Below are 5,673 nucleotides of genomic sequence, written 5' to 3'. Positions count from 1 at the left end.
GTCCAGTCATCTTTGGTTTCTGATGATATTATGTTTCAAAAAACCTAAAAACTCCAGAAGAAAACTAGTAGAATTGACAATTGACAAAAAAAATTCAGTAATGTTTTAGGTTACGAAATTAACGTACAAACATCAGTAACATTTCTATATGCCAACAATGAACAATATGAAAGCGAAATAAAAAAGTAATCCTATTTACAATAGCCAGACATATAATTAAATATCTGAAAATTAACCTAACCGAAGAAGTGAAAGATTCCTTTAATGAAAACTGTAAAACACTGATGAAAGAAATTGAATAGGACACCAAAAATAAGAAAGATATTCCTTTTCCGTAGATCATATGAATCAATATTGTTAAAATGTCCATACTACCCAGTCATCTACAGATTCTATGCAATTCCTATCAAAATACCAATGACACTCTTCACAGAAATAAAAAAAAAGTCCTAAAACTCATATGAAACCACAGAAGACCCATAATAGCTGAAGCTATCCTAAGCAAAAATAACAAAACTGGAGGAATCATATTACCTGACTTTAAATTACTACAGAACTATTTTATTCAAAACAGCATAGTACTGGGACAAAAACAGACACATAGACCAATGGAATAGAATAGAGAACCCAGAAACAAACCCACACCCCTACAGTGAACTTATTTTTGGCAAAGGTCCTAAGAAGACACATTGCAGAAAAAACTCTTTAATAAATGGTACTGGGAAAACATACTATCTATATGCAGAAAAAAATTAGACCTCTATCTCTCACCATATACAAAAATTAAATCAAAATGGATTAAAGCCTTAAATTCAATACCTCAAACTATAAAATTACTACAAGGAAGCACTGGGAAAACTCTCCAAGATATTGATCTAGAGAAAAATTTTCTGAGTAATATTTCACAGGAACAGGCAACCAAAGCAAAGATGGAGAAATGGGATCACATCAAGTTAAAAAGCTTCAAATAGCAAGGAAAACAATCAACAAATTGAAGAGACAATCCACAGAATGGGAGAAAATATTTGCAAAATACTCATTTGACAAGGGAGTAATAACGATAATATAAAAGGAGCTTAAATAACTTTATAGAAAAAAGTATTAACTGATTCATAAATGGGCAAAAGATTTGAATAGACATTTAAAAGAAGACATAGAAATGGCAAACAAACATACAGAAAGGTGCTCAAAATCACTGTTCATCAGAAAAATGCAAATCAAAACCTACAATGAAATATCATCTCACCTCAGCTAAAATGAGACATACCAAAAAGACAGGCAATAACAAATGCTGGTGAGGATTTGGAGAAAAGAGAATCCTCGTATACTGCTGGTGGGAATGTAAATTAGCATAATCACTATGGAGAACAGTTTGGACATTCCTCAAAAAACTAAAAATTGAGCTACCATGTGATCCAGCAATCCCACTGCTCGGTATATTCCTCAAAGAAAGGAAATCAGTATATCAAAGAGGTATCTGTACTCCCATGTTTGTTGCAGCACTGTCTATAATAGTCAAAACTTGGAAGCAACCTAAGTTGACAGATGAATGGATAAAGAAAAGTGGTACATATGCACAATGGAATACTATTCAGTCATAAGAAAGAATGAGATTTGGTCACTTGCAACAACATGGATGAAACTGGAGGTAGTGATTTTAAGTGGAACAAGCGAGGCATAATATCATACATTCTCACTTATTTGTGGGATCTAAAAATCAAAATAATTGAAATTATGGACATCAAGAGTAAAATAATGATTTTCAGAGGCTGGGAAGGGCAGTAGGGGGCTGTTGGGAAGATGGGGATGGTTAATGGGTACAATCAAACAGAAAGAATGAATAAGATCTAGTATTTGATAGTACAACATGGTTACTGTAGTCAATAATAATTTAACTAGAAGGTATGATTGGATTGTTTGTAACACAAAGGGTAAATGTTTGAGGGGGTTGGATACCCCATTTTCATGACATTATTATGCATTGTATGCCTATATCAAAATATTTCATGTACCCCATAAATATATACCTACTGTGTACCCACAAAAATTAAAAATAAAAAGTTTTAAAAAGAATATGCAGGGAACAATAGAGAGTCAAAGTATATATAGTGCAAATTAATAAAATTGCTCATTAAATAAACAAGTTTAGGTAGGGTCAGAGTAGAAGATCTCACACTTTCTAATAGTAATAATAACATTAATGTTGTCTTATGTTGGGAGCTTTCATCATAGGATTAATGAGATACTACCTGATCTAATTTGGAATTAGGGCAATATGAGTGCATATGGGCTTTGTTGACAATGTTGTTTTATTTCAGGATATTAAGGCAGCTAGTTATAAAAATTTCAGTAAGTGAGTATATTTTTCTCTTTATCTTCTCTCTTGAACTCTTTATTTCTCCAAATGACAATTCTTTAAACTACTTACCAGTAAGCATTGCTGGGTGCCCCTGTCCTAGGGGTTCTGTGGAACAGGTTGGCAAAGTAATAGGCTATATGTAGGCGTGCAATTGTTTCCATGACCACTTCTCACCTGGTTTCCAACTCCATAAATTATTATAATCTTCTTTTGTAACAGGTAATCCCAGGATTCTGCTGTCTCGCCGGGATTAAACTTTTTTTTCTTTTTGCCTAGGCTTTGGGTTCCTGACCACTGTATTCTGTGTTTTATTTTGGGAGAATGGTGAGGGAGGAGAGGAGGCCAGTTGTACTCTATATAAATTTGAAAATAAGTTTTTGTGGCAGGGCACGGTGGCTCACGACTGTAATCCCAGCACTTTGGGAGGCCGAGACAGGCGGATCACGAGGTCAGGAATTCGAGACCAGCCTGGCCAACATGGTGAAAACCCGCCTCTACTAAAAATACAAAATTAGCCGGGCATGGTGGCACACGCCTGTAATCCCAGCTACTCAGGAGGCTAAGGCAGGAGAATCACTTGAACCTGGGGGGGCGGAGGTTTCAGTGAGCTGAGATCATGCCACTGCATTCCAGCCTGGGCAACAGAGTGAGACTCCGTCTGAGAAAAATTAAAAAAAAAAAAGAAACAAAGAAAATAAGTTCATGTTTTCCATTCTAGAACTCGCCAGCAAAATCAAAAACTCAGAATTCTATGGAAATAATTAGCAAGTTTTTTATGAGAGTTCTTCATGGCTAGCCCTTTCACTTGATACTCTTGTTTGAAAAATTAGCTACACTGTATCTATTTTCTATTCAATTTCTGCTTTTCAAAAAGATGTTGAAGTATTTTTTATAATGTAACTTCTTCTATTTTCCTTATCCAAGGATGCAGTTTAATTTTATTTTTGTTATAATTAATATACCCATAGTAGGTTATATAGTTTGGATATGTGTCCCTTCCCAAATCTCATGTTGAATTGTAATCTCCAGTGTTGGAAGTGGGCCTGGTAGGAGATGATTAGCTCATGGGGGTGGGTTTCTTATGAATGGTTTAGCATCATCATCCCCTTGAGACTGTCCTCCCCATTGTTTGTAAGTTCTTGCAAGATCTTGTTGTTTAAAAATGTGTGGCAGCCGACCCAAGCTAGTGGCCATGTTATTTCCTCTGCACCTGATGGCAGCCACTGGAGCCAGAGCCTGACATCTCTACCACTTCCACCTTCTGCTCGGCAGGTCCCAACCCTCTTTCTATTTCATTGCACTCAGATGGGCCAGCCCAGAGGTCTGTGTGGCCATGAGAAATTTCTTGCACTCCTATAATGAGCCTGGCATTGTGATGAAATACTTTCTCCCTGTCATTTGAGTGAATCTTTTCAACAACACTAGGAGATAATGATGATTGAGTTGAACAATTAAGAGTTCTGAAACCAAAGCTCTTGAGATTAACAATGGCAGGAAAATCATCACTTTTTAAGGTAATTCTCTTTGGAGATGGTGGAGTTGGGAAGAGTTGCCTTATGAACATATGTGTAACTAGTAAGTTTGATACCCAGCTCTTCCATACAATAGGTGTGGAATTTTTAAGTAAAGATTTGGAAGTGGATAGATATTTTGGTACCATGTAGAATTGGGACACAGCAGGTCAGGAGCGATTCTGAAGCCTGAGGATGCCATTTTACAGAGGCTGTGACTGCTGCCTCCTTACTTTTAGTGTTGACAATTCCAAAGCTTCCAGAACTTGAGTAACTGGAAGAAAGAATTCATATATTTCGCTGATATGGAAGGACTCAAAAGCTTTCCTTTTGTGATTTTGGGTAACAAGACTGACATAGCGAACAGTAGGTGTCTGCAGAAGAAGCCCAAGCCTGGTGTAGGGATGACAGCGACTATCCTTAATTTGAACAAGTGCAAAAGATGCCACAGATGTGGCAGTAGCATTACAACATTCTGCCATGAGTGTAAGCTTCCTGAGGCCTCCCCAGAAGCAGATGCCCCTATGTTTTCTGTATAGCCTGCAGAACTGTAAGCCAATTAAACTTCTTTCTTTTATAAATTTCCAAGTCTTAATATTCTTTATAGCATTGCAAGGATGGTCTAGTACAATAGGTATTATGTAAAATTCTAAGTTGATCAATATATTCAACATGTTTTCCTCTGTTTTGCAATTGACATATCAATTGATATATATCATAGACAGAAGTTTTTCCAGATCTTTATTTCCTAAAGGTCTGTCATTGCTCACCTGTTTTCTCTTTTGCCAAAAGAAGGAAGAAGTGTGAATCTGATAATTCAAAGTTCAAGAACATTAACTTGGACATGTGACTAGTTGGCTAGGCTGCTATTATTACAAAGCATAAATCTATATAGTATTTCTTAATTTACATTCCTCTCTGACACGCAGGATGAATAAATCAAGGCAGAACTGGTTCTTCAAGGCAGATCAGGCACATTATCCTTTTTTAAAAATCCTATTCTTTATTTTGTTGCCATATTGTATTTTTAGAGAAAATAGACTAATTTATTAGAATCCTTTGTTTCTTTTCCTTTCTTTAGGTGGCTGCTGAGAATGTAGTTATAAATGTACTTTGAATACAGGCCTTAAAAATCTGGAAAGTCTAGCTTAAATTTTTGGTCTTAATCACTGATGTTGATCCTACTATATGACATTTGGGTATGGGCATTAGGCTCATTTTTAATAAAGCATTAATTGATTTCCCATTTCTCAGGAACTCCAAGGAGAGGAGAGATAACTTGCTTGCAGGACAAGACTGAGATGTTTTTAGGTATACTATCAAAACACCATTTATATTTTTTGAATACTTCTCTGGAAAAATAAAAGTTGGAACTTTTTCACACTTTACCAAGATACTGTTTTGACCTTCCATTGGTGTGCTATCTCAACCAAGACTAAAGACTGTTTAGAAGTAACAGACTCAACCTTGTAACCTGAAGATAATTAGATCAGACAAGTTTTACAATGAGCAAAAACCAAGAACAGACAGAAAAGAGACTCAGAGAATCCTGACAAAAAGGGCTAACCACAGCTTACTACTTTCCAAGACTTGGACTCTTGCCATCATATGTACTTCATTGCTATGTCAAGAAGCAAGTCCTGACAGAATTTCATAATAAGATCTGAGCAGTATTCTTACTGACTGCTAAAAACTGGAGATTCTTTATAGGGTTAGAAAATAATTTAGACTTTTTATTAGTTTCCTATTGATGTGTAACAAATTACCACAAACTTGGTAGTTTTAAAAAATATAAATTTATTA

At 35.7% G+C, this 5,673-nt stretch overlaps 1 pseudogene; it reads left to right on the top strand.

Moving 5' to 3' along the window:
* Positions 1-3,846: 3,846 nt before the first annotated feature.
* On the top strand, positions 3,847-4,987 carry LOC115896344 (annotated as a pseudogene).
* Positions 4,988-5,673: the final 686 nt, after the last annotated feature.

Source organism: Rhinopithecus roxellana, chromosome 3 (genome assembly GCF_007565055.1).
Source record: "Rhinopithecus roxellana isolate Shanxi Qingling chromosome 3, ASM756505v1, whole genome shotgun sequence".
NCBI lineage: Eukaryota > Metazoa > Chordata > Mammalia > Primates > Cercopithecidae > Rhinopithecus > Rhinopithecus roxellana.
The sequence above is the reverse complement of the archived record's forward strand: the minus strand, read 5'-3'. Positions and strand labels throughout refer to the sequence as shown.